At 45.9% G+C, this 14998-nt stretch overlaps 1 long non-coding RNA gene across 1 annotated transcript in view; it reads left to right on the top strand.

Annotated features, from left to right (window-relative positions):
- The first annotated feature begins 1635 nt into the window (after window positions 1–1635).
- The window catches only part of LOC141567169 (uncharacterized), a 100889-nt gene continuing 87526 nt past the window's right edge, over window positions 1636–14998 (top strand). The window contains exons 1-2 of the long non-coding RNA XR_012489600.1: window positions 1636–1830; window positions 5820–5878. This is a non-coding gene — a long non-coding RNA (uncharacterized LOC141567169). The remainder of the gene's footprint in view (window positions 1831–5819; window positions 5879–14998) is intronic.

Raw genomic sequence — 14998 nt, 5'->3', positions numbered from 1 at the left:
CTTCTCTCTCCCCCCCGCCCCCATCCAATTTATAGTGGTTAGAGTCTCAGCTTCCGCAAACGTTCCCTATGTAGCGTTCGTGCCAGAATCTTTATCGGTAAGCCCCCTTTTTGAGTAAAACTGCTCCTCACTTGTCCCACGCACAGCGAAACCCAGGTACCAATGGGTCAAGGTTCCCGGCTTCAATACGAGAGTCACATTCTGTTGGAAAGGTCCTCAGGGTAGAAAAACGTGGTGCCGGTCTGGTCGAAGTGGAGAACAGAGGCAGCAGCCCCGGGGGTCCAGGGGCTGCCGTCTTCCTCCCTGAGGTTCCCGGGACTCAGCTGAGTGCCGCCGCGACCTCAGCTGGAAATCACGCCCTAACCGAGTACGAAACGCCCATGGACAAAAGTTTGAAAGAATCTAGTGTATAGACTTCTCCTTCCAATCTGATTAAAATAAATAATCATGGAAGTACACCCACATAACCACCCAAACGGAGAGCAGACGCCCAGATTCGCGGTCCCCACGTGTTGCTGGAGTTGGCGCAGCCGCGTCCGCGGGCACAGTGGCGAACGTGACACCGCATTTTCTCCAAATTCCTGCCTTCTAGGGTGGTGCAGCCTGGAGGGAGGGCCTGGGAGTGGTGGGGAAGAGGTTGCGGAATCCATTGGTTCTGCGGGAGCACTCGGCTTTAGAGCAGCGCGCAACTCCGGGGGGTTCTCTCTCGATCCCATTCTCCCACCTGAGAAAAGCAATGCTTGTTGTAGATGATTAATGGTCCGGCTTCCCACGATTTTGCGGCGAATCCCTTCCGGCACCACTACCTTAGTTGTTTTAATTTGATCTTTATTATTAAAAACGTCCTCCCAGAGGCTGGGAACTGGATTCACGCCCCGAAGGCCTCCCTCTCCCCGCTCCACCCGGCCTGCTTCCCGGGGAGGATCCGGGATTTGCAGCTCCCGCGGCGCCCCTCCTCCTCCGAAGGGAGCAGGCCTGAGACCCATTGCGACCTAACTCGGGAACTGTCAGACATCCCCGGGTGTGGTCCGGGGTCTCCCGGGCCTTGGAGTTGGGCGGTGTCTGCAATGCATCGTAGTGGGTTCTCTCGGGCACAAGGTGCCGGTGTGCGGAGAAAAACAACAAAACCACACTCTTAAGTGCCACTGGCTTCTATTGAGTGGCGGTGGTCCATACAGCGTGCCTGTGCCTGGAGGTGTGGGGGGAGGGTACTGCGGCCAAGGGCAGGGCGAGAGGACAGAGAAGGCTGGCTGGCCGCGGGGGAGCCCTTCCTCTCTGGGTAATGACTGGGAGCACCCCAGGCTGCAGTTAAAGGGGCTGGTAGGCTCTCCTGCACCCCGCGCGCTCTCCCGCCTTCCCTGTGTCCCCCGGCTTTTCCAGGAGGGAGATGGGGTGCCCAGCGGGGGTGGGGCGCGCCGGGCCGCGGGGCCAGGCTGTCACGTGCCCCCCCGCCCCCGCCACTGCGGCGGGAGTTCCAATCAGAGCGCGCCAGGGGGCTCCTCCTGGGCTGGAACCACCCGGCTCCGCGGCGTAGGGTGGGCCGCTGTCACCTGACCGCCCGCCCCCGCCCCCCGCGAGTAAGGGGCGGTGGTAGCGTCTGCTCGGTTACAAATGGCCCCTCCCGCCCCGCTCGCCCGCTCGCTCCGGCTCGGCGCGGACTCGCCCGGGCGCGCTCCTCCCGCCGGCTCCCAGCATCGTGCTGCCCTGCCCGGAGGCTGCCCGCGATCCCGCCACCCCGGAGGGCGCTCCCGGCACCTAGCGCTGAGGCTTGCCTGCGGAGGTCGCGACGAGAGGCTGGACCGCGGTGGCACGCGGCTTGCGGACCCGCAGGTGATTGTGCAGTGTGGGCGTGGGATGCCGCGGGGACAGTGCGGGAGACATGCGAGTCTTCGGATGCGGACACAGGTCGGTGCGGTGCTCAGGTTAAGTTTTGCAAAGCGAGTCCGAGGTCTCTCTCCAGCTCGGCCTCCTCTCGCTGCTCCCGTGGGTTGGGAGCTCCCGCAAAACCCCCGTCTTGAGGGAAGGGCTTCGAGAAATTCTTGTCTTGAGATACTTGACAAAGGTTGAAAAGATACATCAGGTGGAACGTGTGTAGCTGCAGCTGAGGGGGGTTACACAGGTGCATTGAGTGTGTCTTCGCGTGTGGCTTCCGGGCGAGGAGGATGCGCCGAAATGGAGCAAAGCCTCTGCGGCGGGTCATTTCATCCCCAAAAGGCACTTAGATACCGGAGAGAGAAATTGCACTGCTCTGAGGTGGTCGCTGGATGATAGGGAAGCAAACCAGTGACCCCCGTGTGTCTGATATGCCCCTGTAGTAGCAGAGGGGGCTCGTTGAAAAGTGTGTGAGGTTTTATGGCACCCAGAAAATACTCCCTTTGCCTTTTTACTTCTTGGCATAAATTAGTATTGAAAGTGCTGAATCATGCAAAAAGACGTGGAAAATAATTGACTTCGTTTTTTCGTAAAGTTTTTCAAAGCTAATAATATCTGTGTTTTTGGAATAAGGCTTTAAAAATAAGGTGTAGGTGCTGTGTATTTAAAATCACATTCAGAGACTGTGTCCTTGGCTTTATGGCTTTTGATTGCTTTTCTTTCTATAGGGTGAGTTGTATCCATTCATTGTGTCTTAAACACTCTACCCCCTCGAAAAAAAGAAAAAGAAACCCAAGATTTTTTTTTTTTTTTTTTGCTGTGTCCGTGATCGTACAAGGAGCAAAGAAACAGTCCTCAGAAATAGAAAACATCCTCCTTTGATGAGTGCAATGATGGCCAATTTAATTTATCATATGCCACTGAAGGGAATGTCAAGCTGATAACATGCAGACTAGAGAGAAAAAGAAACAGGAGTTGCCCATCAAGAAAGAAATGAGCCCTAATCCAATTGTGCTCAGTAATAGAGTGAAGGGAAGTGCTTCCACAGTGGAGCCTGAGTCCTGTTTGGTGGAGGTGGAGGGTTGCAGTTTTTCATGCAGTTCTGAGGTCTGACACCAAGTAGCATAAAGACGATTTTTTACAAAACCAGAGTCAGGATTAGTAAAATGGGTGTGTCCAAAGACAGTTCTTGCCGGTTTACTGTACTGTCTGAACTGTCAGTGGCCTGCTGACTCATAAGGGAACCAGTCTGGCTTAGGGTTGTGGATTTTACTTGTGGACTCTAAAGAACCATACCTGTGAAAAACAAACAAACAAACAAAAAGCTTCAACAGCCATGTCCATAAAGAAAGAAGCTCAAAGCTCATCTCTCCCTCATATTTCTTCTTCAAGGCGATCTTCTCTGATTCCTTGAGTTGTCACCTTCATTTCAATACCTGTCATCCATGCTCGTGGCACAGAACATTTGGTTTGACACAAAGATTTTAATCTGAATCTTAACATTAGAAATAGTGGCACTCTGAACAACGTGATTATTTGAAAGGTATTTGGGAAGGATACTGAAAACCTGGAACATGAACGATTAATTGAGTTTTCTTTGCGGCACAGACTCCCTCACCATTGCATGCAAGACCAGGGAGCCCCACCCTGTTTCTGAGCATCTGCATGAAAGGCCAGGAAATGAATTCAGCAATTGCAGTGGTGCAGAGAGAGGCAGTTTTTAGGCTTGGGGGTTACATTTATTTAAAGAATCAATGAAATTTTAGAGGGTAGGCTTGAATCCATAGGTAGGTCTTAAAAGCACAATGTTATTCAATTTCACCTGTCAGCTTGTTAAAAATGTCCATTAACTTTGAGACGTTGGTTTTGATGGAAAAGGGATATGAAGTGAGAGCTGCTTCCAAATTTTAGATCCTAGATCTAAAAGACACAGTTAGAAAAACATATCAAAGCATAGAGTGAAGCCAAAAAGAGTTATTTTTGCTCTGGTATTCCAAATAAAATTTCTTTATAAAAGTAAGGTTTGTTTGTTTTTTTTAGAAAGAAGGGGCTCATTTTCAGGCAATAAACCTGCTTGCGGAGTAGACAAGCACCTGGTATCTCAGTTAGAACAGTGATGCATAATGGGAGCAATGAGCAGGTGAGTGAGCTTTTTACTGCTTGGTCCTTGCACCAGAACCCAGTCGTGTCAGGTCAGATTAGAGGAAGGCCATCTCTGCAACAAGGCGAGAATATTTCGTGTCTATAGGAAAGAAAATGTTTTGAGCTGCTGCGAAGAAAGAGGCGTTCATTATAAATTCCAAATTCATTATTGTCATAACCATGTTTACCTACACTGCCTACTGCAGACAGCGGGTCCAACCATGAGGAAGAGAGAAATCAAGATTTCCTGCTTTCCTTTTTCAAAAAAAAACAAAAAAAAAAAACAAAGAAGTTTTCCAGAGGACACCCACTTGATGTTACCATTCACTTTTTAAGGCAAATAAATCCTTTAAAGAAGAGAAAATGATACTTTTCTCTGATGGCTATTGGGAATTAATGCATTGCTAAATCTGGATGCAGTGACCAGTCAGCAATATCTCAGCAGTGTGAAGTAAGACTGCAGATGGAACTAATGTTAAGTTCAAAGCTGCTGGAACCACCTTCTGCTTTCCTTCCTTCTTATACTATCTTAACCCTCTTGTAAATACACAAACCACACCTACAAACCCTAGGACTTGGAAGGATTTGAGATTTCACCAGCAACACACGATCAGATAAATTGCCTGTTATTGCGGATCATTCTACACTCATAGATTTCAGCTTTGGCATTAAGAATCAAATTGGTAGGATGTCTCTGGTGCTTTCCTCAGACACTGGCTCCCTGGCAGCTTGGTTTCAAAGAGAGTCATTTCCTAATATTTGCAATGATTATTTTGTGACAGTTAGCTCTGTCCACTTGCACAGTTAATTACAGCGTGAGAAGTTTCCAGAACAGTACCTCCTTGAGTTCTGATAGTGACAGTGTACACAGCACTGTATGAAGAGCATTCCAGAACACCCATCTCCCAGTGATGTGCTGGCTGAATAAACTCCTAGGCTGCTTTCGTCCGCCAACCAATATCATCTTTTACCATGTAAGAGATTGTGTTAATGTACACCCAGCTTTGGTGGGATCGAGAGAGCCTTGCAAAGGGAAGAGGGGCATCTGATGTCTGACTTCTTTTAGAGTCGGCCTCTACTGTTTCCTACCTTTCTCCATTTACGTTTTTCCTTTTAAGGATGTCCAGTTATGTGCATTTTGCAAGGAAATTAAAGAAAACAAACTTTGTTAATTCACTTATTACATGGAATTATAAAATAATAATATCATTGGCTTTAAGTATTTAAAAATTAATATATTCATATATTTTGGGGTGTGTGAGTATTGAATTGGGTTGAGTATCAGTAGGGAGTTGCCTTTAAAAACCCGTCTGGAAATCGCTGCTTTAAAATTATGACATTAAATACATGCGCATACATCTCTGCAGAATAAAAGAATGATTTTTGGTGGGCATGTTTTGCCACATACACCCTACACAAACTAGAATTGCTATTTAGGATTATTCGGTTACTTGTTTTGAGGTGGTCAGGTGAGTTTTTATTTGCTTTCCTGGTATACATTAGGCTCTGATTTTGCTGTGCGTGGGTACCTTAGTACTTAGGACTCTCAAGAAGAGGCCGCAAACAAATACAGTCATTCATGTTATAAGCAAAGTATATTTTTTGCAATGTGTCTCCTTTCAGGTTGCCAATTTAAAAGTAGTCATGCTCTAGGTTTTAGAATTAGAAATCACGAGTAGTAACTTTTATCTAGATGGAGCTTGGGATACATCTCCTCTCGTCAAATTACTGCAGATCTTCTGTGCTACTCGTGAAATCTGGAAGCTATCCAGACTGCTAATGATCTAAACATTTTGGTCTTCCAGGTGTTCCTTTGGTACAGTGGATGGTGACTCTGGTCTTCTGCCTGAGAGTGGTTCAAAATGTAAGTTCAGCAAACTCAATAATCACATATCGATAATTCTAGACCTCTATACAGAGCAGTTCTTCCCATTTTCATTCTGTCTATCCAAGACTTTAGCCTCATAAATCAGAGTCTAGAAGGAGATTATATCATCCCCTTGGGTGGGGGAAGGAATGCCTAATGTAGACCAATGTTTGTTCACTGTACAGCAATGTAACTTTATATATCTGTCATCAGTCATCGGTTGGCATTCTTTTCCACCCCTCCCCACCACAGTATTTTTCTGGGGGAAAAAAATGTGAATCTTTGGTGTCTGGGTAATGCTGAATTGACACTTCCCCAGATGTCGCATCTTTCTGGGTGGCCCTGCCTATTCTAATCTTCTCCCGGCTCCAGCAGACAGATTCTCTAATATGTAGCTACATCCAGCCTCAGAGTTCTTTTGTACCAGATGAAATCCTGTGGCTACGATCGACCTACCTTTCCTACCATGTACATTAAGTAAAATGCTTCTTTAGTTCCTCCAATGCTGGTCACACAGTTGGGATCTGGTAGACTAAAGTTATAAAATGGAAAGCTGTTGAAATATGCAGGAAGCTATTGCTCTGCCACACAAACTCATTGGATGGTGTGGGATTTTAGATTTTCCAAGGATGGGATGATCTGCCTTCTCCACTTTATGGATATCAAGTACTTCCAAGGATGGCTTTTGATGGAGGGAACTGTCGCTTCTTGAAAAAGGACCCAGTGCTGGTTTAGACCACCCTCACCCCACACACACACACACATCTGCTTCTTTAGAGACCTCAACATGTAGTTTAATATATTTTTGAAATATTTGTAGACATTTAAAGCATTTCATTAGTGTTCAGGGTCTAGAAAGTTGATTTTTATTAGGAAAAACATCTGCCCTACCTTCTTTTCCCCTTGTTTTTCTGCTTTACTGTCTCTGCTCCCTCACCCAAACATGGATTTCCATATAACTCGGTTCACTAAATATCTCTCCATTTTTACGTTGCTGCGGAGTTTATTGCTAGAGCTGCTAAGACACTTTCAGCACAAATAGTATATTGATTACTTGAAATCTTGTTTGAGCTTGACTGAATATACATAATAGGGTGTCAATCGGGGGGGAAAATCTCACAATAAAAGGCAAGCAACTTATATGCATGAGAAAAAATATCTTGGGCAAAATATCATGTTTACTGTACCATGACAGACTGATTTCGCTGGGATCCATCACCTCTGAGTCGATATTTAACACCAAAGGCAGGGTTAAAAGACCAAGATCCTGGAACCTTTCTCTCTTTGTTTATATGGGGAGGTATTTTTGTACACTCTACAGAGTACAAACACCTTCTAGAACCACAGCCAGCAAGAAAGAGCCTTTCTACCTGAGGAATTCAGAAATTGCAAACAAATCTGTTTAAGTTGGTGTAGATTTAAAATCAGCTACTGATTTATGCAGTCCATATTTTTTAAGTTTTTACCATGTGTGTATCAGTGCACACACTCGCTGTATGCAAATATTTTCAATGTGTATCGGAGAGCACAGTATATTTAGAAAAAATCCTGCTTTACATAAATTATTTTAGCCATGCGTTAGGAAAGCTAAACCTTTTTTTTTTCTTTTTAAATTTCCCATTGAATGATAAAGTGATCTCAATTTTAAAGTTTTATGTGTAATTCTTTAAAATCTTATCTTCCTGAGTGAGCAGTGATTATGATGCTTGGTATTTCTGGGCGACTGATGTTTTGGGTTACTTTCTGTAGCTGACTTCTATTTGACACGGTTGCTATCGTCTGTGTGAAATCTGACCACAGAGGGACATAGGGTATTGTAGTAGCTGTAATCCAGCTTCACCCCACATGAGTGTAGGGTCCGTTCCACTTCCCCAGCCCACTAGCTCCCATCAGAAATTCTTTGTCTCCTATAAGTGAAAGAAGCCAACAGGCTTCACTAACCAGCTTTTAATTTGCGTTTTTTATGGCCAAAAAAAAAAAAAAAATCACACTCTAGACAAATGTTTCCTCCAGTTCCTGTACAGTATTCAAGATTTTTGAAAGTGTATTATGGCAGAGTTTTCAATTTTTGAATCTCAGATCATATCCAATAACCAGAAAAATCTACTTATCACGAAGAGTGTGTGAAATAGGACAGGAGAGGCTATTAAGGTATATCAGGCATGACATCAGGCCCTGACTATATCTACTAATTTTCCAGGGGGTTTCAGGAGCTTTTGCTTGTTTCTGCCTACTTCATTAAAATGCTCCTGATCTGTTCTTCAAGGTTTCTGATTAGAGAATGCAAAGTTTGCTGAGAAAATACGATGATCTCAGAATTAGCCAGGTACAGAAGTTCAACAGTATGTGATTGTAGAAGAGCTCATATTTTGGTAATATCTTTTATAAGTAAAGATTTGTATCTGTATATTCCCTTATATATGTATACAGGTTTGTAACAATTAGAAACTATTTGTAGTATGTGGCTTTTTGCACAAAGAGAGGCAATCAAAGTTGATAGTTTAAGCTATGGGAATTAGGTTGTGGAGATTTCAGCAAAAGCTAGGTTATACAATAACTTTAAACTCAGGAATTAGCTATTTAGATACACTTCATTACTTTTAACCTACAGAGAAATGTATGTCTTCAGATGTTAAAACTAGGACTTATTGGGTACCACCAATAAAAGGAAAAAATTAAATCCCGGGGTAAAGAAAATTGGAAAGAAAAAATTTCCCAGAGAAATTCAAGTCTGAAACCTGTATTTCTAAGCCTTGCTATTGTCTTAAATTGGGGATAGTTTTACTAATTTATTCAATAAGCTGAAGGGAGCCCAATTTATAGGAACTAAGTTGAAGTTACATGAAATATTTTCTGAGTAAAAGATATTCAAGATTATGTGTTGGATGTAAGTACCCAGTTTTAACAGATCGCTTGCTTACCACTCATTACCGTTTTATAATGAGCACATTTAAAGACAAATAGAACACCTGTAAGCACATAGCCTTTATCAGTCTTCTCCGTAGAACTAAAAACATCAGTGTAATCACCAGGTTCTGAGTAAAGCTTTTAAATTATTTTTTTATATAAAAACTTTATTCAATATAAATTTCAAAGGCAGAATTAAATTTGCAGCTGTTTCACATAAATTGACATTATAATTTCTGAGGTTTGCTTTTTATATTTGCTAAATGAAGCTTAGGAAGTACCTGGAACTTCTGCATTTGTGTTGTATTGGAACTGCTATATTTTCATAAACAGAAGAGTCTGGGTTCTCTACCATTAAATAGATGCAGCATATTTAAAGTTATATGCATTTAGTAGAAGAATAGCAGTGGGACCAATTTTCCTTCCAGCAAGGATTTAAATAATAACTAGGTTGATGCAATGGATTCAGGAAAATAATGCTTTTTTAGAAAAAATTGGTGGATTTTTTTTTTCACTTTAATAAAAACACATTGAGGCAAAGTAAAGAAAAATTGCAATATACTAATTCAATTATCAGTGTAGTAGTAGTTTGGTGTATATTACTTTTAATAAATCTAGCTTTACATTTAATAGAAACTATTTTCAGGTTTAGCTGCTCATGCTAATAGAAAATCAACAGACAGTGTTCTTAGGGCTTGTAATTGCTGAGCTTTTTTGTAAGTTAGTTTCACTAAGAGAAGCACTGTAACGCAGAAGAAACCTTTATTAAACCTCCACCTGCCTCTTGTGAACCCATATCCTCCATATAAGAGGGGATCACAACCAGCTGATGACTTCTTATAGTATACTTATTACTATATTAATAATATGTGTATATTATGTAAGTATATACTATACTTATTACAAGCATATTGTTATGCTTTAATGCATATACCATTTCAAATGAGATGAAACCATTCCAGTTTAATTTGAAACCTAATACTGAAAAATAGGCATAGCAAATGTCCTATAACATTAAAGAAAATAGGCCTGACTACTTCCCCAGCTTAGTTTTCGTTTGAGATGCATGCTGTGGCAAAAGTTCCTTTCTTACTGACAGGCGGATTCACCGTGGTTATGTTGGAATTTAGAGAGAGTAATACACAGTGATTTTTTTGTTTTGTTCTTGGTGTGTGTGTGTGTGCGTGCGCGTGCGCGCGCTACAGAATGGGAGCCTCATTTTTAAAAATCTAAAAATCAACTTAAACCAGTTAATCCCACTTTCAGTTTAAATTTCTTTATCTTGCCGTGGCCTTGTCCACCTCAGACTGTGCTTCTGTCACACTGACATATGGACACACAAACCCATCATCTGATGGACTTTGATTTTGTCTCAGCCAAGCCGAGGGGGTGGCCCACCTGTGAATTTTGTCCCCAAACCAAGAATTTGAAAACGCAGTGTCATAGCCTGTGTTAACCTCCTGCAAGGTGATCACACCTTCACCTTCAGAATCACCATTTCATCGCTGTGCTCTTTTCATACTTCTGCAAACTCCTATACCTTTTCACAGGTTTTTCAAAATTGTTTTTTCTCTCTTATTGTTAAAAATAAAAGATAAGCATTCAAGATAAGACTTAAAAATGTGAAACATTCTGTAGACCCACGTTGTCAGGCTCTTCTGCTCTCAAATAATCTCGAGAAATGATGAAGGGGTATGAATTTTCAGCCTGGACAAAGCTCTAACTCAGGCCTTCATCATGGATCTTGTCTTAGGAGCTGGGTATTTGCAGAGCTGGGATGCTGGGTTAAAACACACAGATAGGCATGCTCTCGAAGGCAAGGATTTAAATTGACAGTTAAATTAAAAAACAGCATAAGGTGAACATTTATAGAAATGAGAACTGCTACTGTTTCTTCGGAGATGTTAGTAAGTGCCGAAAATCGGCCAAATTCCAGAGTTTTTCTTTTGTTTTTTTCCTCTTGTAACAGTCCAGGAATGCCACTGATGGTGGCCATGATGACTAAACATATTCTTAATTTTTCTAGATCTAAACAAGAGGCTGGCTGGATTTGTTGAGCAGCATTGTCTGGTGGAATTTTCTGTGATGACAAAAATGTTCTGTGGCTGCATTGTCCAAAACAGTAGCCCCTCGCCCCATGTAGCCGCCGCACACTTGAAATGTGGCTAGTTTGACTGAGAAACTGAATTTTCAAAATTGTATTTAATTTTAATTAAAATTAAAATTTACGAAGCCACAGGTGGCTAGTGGCTACGTACTGGGCAGCGTCGTCTTAACCAATGGGGAGGTGGGTTAGCTTTCCATAAAGTCCTCTTTGTGGATGGGTGTGAGCAAGGGCCGTGCACACTCCAGAAACTGGAGACCAGTCAGTGCTGACTACGGCGCCCTCTCAACATGGTGGGGCCTGTACAGCTGCCTAGGAAATCATGGTCGTGCTTGTTGCATTCTTGTTTGTAGCCTTTTAAATAGAACCGAAGCCTCCTGGTCGAGACACAGTGTGTGATATTGTTACTGGTGTGTGTGTGTGTGTGTGTGTGAACGCTTAAAATGAGACCCACCCTCTTAACAGATTCTTAAGTGTACAATACAGTATTGTTATATATAGGCACAATGTCATACTGCAGATTTCTGCAATGTAGTCATCTTGCATAACTGAAATTTTGTAGTTTTGATTAGCAGCTCTCCAGTTCCCCTCCCCCTAGCTCCTGGCAACCACCATTCTGCTCTTTCCTTTCATGAGTTTGACTATCGTTGCGGCCTTGAAACCCAGTCCCCAATTGGACTGTCTCAGTTGTTCCAGAGCCTCGCTTTGGTCTTGGCTAGTTTGTTTGGCTTTGAATGTACATCTGAGGTGATCTGAGAGAGAAGTCTGGCTTTGGGATGAGGGGTTTCAGGACAAAAGTCTGGATTTGCCCTTCCGGAAGGTCCTTCTACCGCTTCTTCCTCCTTTTTGGCACCACACCCTGTTGCAATGGTGAAAGCTTCCCCATTTGATTAACATTTGGACCCCTGTGCCTGAAAGGATTTTACCTCTAGTGTGCTTTAAAAAAAAAAGGACAGACCCCTTTAGTCAAGGCAAGACTGAGTAAGAAGTTGTGACAACTCACTCATCCCATAGACAAAGACGTCTTACTAAAACCAGCTAAAGCTTTCCCCATAAATGCAGAGGGTCTCCTGACTGGATTGAGCGTGACGTTTTTAGAGCCTGTTCTGAGACACCAGTCCTTGGGCAAGTGGACTTTTTATTCCTGGTGGAACTCCGTTTCTTCAGCTCCCACCATCCTAAGACTTTACAAACAGGTGTGTGGGGAGGGGAAGGGGTAAAGGCTGCCTCGCCGCTGTGACCATCCTCTTTGTGCCTGCCCCGCACACACTGGAGGCCTTGCTCTGTGTGGGAGAGACAGACTAAGGGTGGCAGGCACAGGTGGAGAAGGCAGCGCTGTCCTCAGGTAGCTCACTGCCTGCACCCCACCAACTGCCCCTTGAGGTGACATCCTGCAAACGGGCCCTACCTCAGAATCACCTAGGAGATTCTTAGGAAAAACAATACTGGTAAACAAATTCCTCGGCCTCACTCCTCATTTGTGGAATTAGAACATTTCTTTCAGTTCTCTCAACCCTGTCTTCGTGGTTAGGGGGTTCTCCAAACATGCTGATACAGCTCAATCTGCGTCTCTGGGGCTGGGACCTGGACATCTAAGGATTTAAAGTCCCCCAGGGGCTTCTGATGCAGCCGGCACCTGGCTGTGTCAACGGAGGATGTAGGATGTACAGTGAGATTCTGGCTGGGAGGTCCACCCCTTAGCTTGTACTCACTTCCCGGGCACTTGCTATGGCGCCAGGCCCGCCCTGCTGTGATGTGACGTGTCCTCTTCGGTCTCATCACCTTTTCCTGCCTCCTTTGCAGTCTTTTCACTTCTGCTCGGCCCACTGAGCAAATGACCCGCAGGCCTGTGTCCCAGCAATGACCTTTCCAGACCCAGCTTTCTGGCTCCTGGCTCCCTTTCCTGTTTGCCCTGCTCTGGAAATCGCCCTGCTCAGCTGCTGCTTCTCCACATTGCAGTCCCTAAGTCCCACCACGTCCGCCGCGGTCCCCTGCAGTGCCGGTTTCTCTGGTCACTCTGATGTTGTCCTGGCACAGGCCGGCACCACCTTACGCCCAGGCTGATTAAAAGGGCTCTGAGCTGGTCACCGCCTCCCTGATTGCTCTTCTCTCCAGTTGTCTTTCCCAGATGCTAAAACAGGTCAGTTCACAGAACTCACACCACTCAGAACTCTGAAGGACATTTTGGTGAGGACGGGCCCATGCACATCTCTGTCACCGGCCTTCATGGCCCCTGCCACACAGGCTGCTCGCTAGGCCCTCCCTACGCTGCAGCCCAGGCCTCGGTGCGCGGTCCAGGCACTCTTCTGTCCTCTTCCTCTGCGTTTGCTGACCTCGGTCTCCCTCAAGGCCTGGTTCACAGGTCACAAGCTTCCTATCATGCCTTGGGCCAGAGCCCTCATTCCCAAAGCCTCCCAGCACTTTGGTGGGACTGTGGGAACACAGTTTCCTCCACCCGCTTCTTCTTGGACAGAATGAGACGTGTAAGATACAGCTGGCAAGGATTTGTGGTAGAGGGGGAAGGAGACCAGGAACCCTCCCGCTGTGCTGTCTCCTTACGTCCCCTGTTTCCAGCTCAGCCCATCCACCGGGACACCTGGGGAAGCACACGCCACCCAGCACAGCATCTCTGTTTGGGCCGGCCCTGGCCGTTTCTGGTGAGGCCCCTTCTTGGGCTGCTGCTTCTAGGGGAGCCTCAAATGGCTGAGCCAGACCCTGGGGGCCACCCTTCTCCCTCTCCAGGGAATGTGGGGACATCCGGGTCCCTGCTCTGGACAAGTGCTTGGACACGAAGAGCACTGTCTCTGCCCGCCCTTTTTCATGGGGGAAGGGCTGGAAACACATCAGGAGAGGGAGACATGCTGGGAGGAAGTTGATCCAGGGTGCTAAGGGCCTCATCAGGCAGGCCGAGCTGGAGACGCTCCCAGAGCTCAATCTTGGTGAACGAGGAGGAAGAAGAAGGTGTCCGAGGCTGAGGTTGTATGCAGAGGCTGAGGGAGGGTGAGAAGGCAGCTTGTTCAAGGAACTGCAAGTATGGCAAGTATTTTAGTGTGGGGTGGAGATGGCGGTGGGGCAGGAGAGACCAGAGTGCTGGTTCTCGGGCTGCCTGGATGTGCACAGCCTCCTACACTCTCCAGTCAGGGCAGAGAGAGCAGCTCAGCAGCAGGGCACTGCAAATCGCCAAGTGGCCGACGTGGGCCGCTTTCCTCATTCTGCCTCTATCTGGGAGCCTGCCCCTCTCAGGGCCACCACACTGACACTCCCGGCTGGCTGGGCCAGGGCCTGGCGTCCCCTGAGCTGTGTCATCATCCCAAACCCAAACCACACCACACCCACCATGTGGAAAGCTGTTGCTGTGGTGTCCACAGTCGGGTGAGGGGACCCCTGAGGCTCACCCTCCCCCCCGGGCTGGAGTGGGCATTTTCTCCGCCTTCCACAGATGGTAGTTGACACACAGCCTCACATGGAAAAGGAGAACTAATCCCAGAGGGGAAATGACCATGAAGCCCCAGTGGATTATGGCCCTAAGGATGAGCAGTAGCACATTCCAAACTCGTCCCTCAGCCAGGAGCCCCTTTGGTGACTTTTGGGGGAAAGAGCATAGCCAAGCTCCCTCGCCCCACTCAGGTTTCCTCCTGGCTACAGCCCCACCCAGTGCTAGGGGCACATCAGGCAGATCCCCTTCCCAGCCTGTCCCACGCCCACGCCTGGCCACAGCCTGACGGTGACTCAATGGGGCCCCCCAGTGAGTACTTCCCCTCAAACATGACCAACGCCTTCTCCGCTCTGCTGTCAGTCTCTGGGCTGACAATTAAGGCACTGAAAAAGGACGATTCACAACAGGCTTCCACAGAGAAGTCCTTTTATGTGTGAGAAAGGCCCAGTCGTGCACATTAGTACCATTTATATCTTTATTTGTAGGAGTCTGTACTTGAGAATGGTCAAGCGGCGTTGCTTTAGATTTAAAGCACCCTGAGAGGGTTCACTGTCCCCAGGCAGCATGGTGGCCTGGGCCAACGCCGGGATTTGACCAGTTTGCTGAGTGGGCGTCAGAGCGGCAGAGCACAAGCTGACACAGAGGGCAGAGCACACTGGCAGGGCCTTTG

The sequence above is a fragment of the Rhinolophus sinicus genome, linkage group LG10, assembly GCF_036562045.2.
Source record: "Rhinolophus sinicus isolate RSC01 linkage group LG10, ASM3656204v1, whole genome shotgun sequence".
Classification (NCBI taxonomy): domain Eukaryota; kingdom Metazoa; phylum Chordata; class Mammalia; order Chiroptera; family Rhinolophidae; genus Rhinolophus; species Rhinolophus sinicus.
This window is presented reverse-complemented; position numbering and strand designations above follow the sequence as displayed.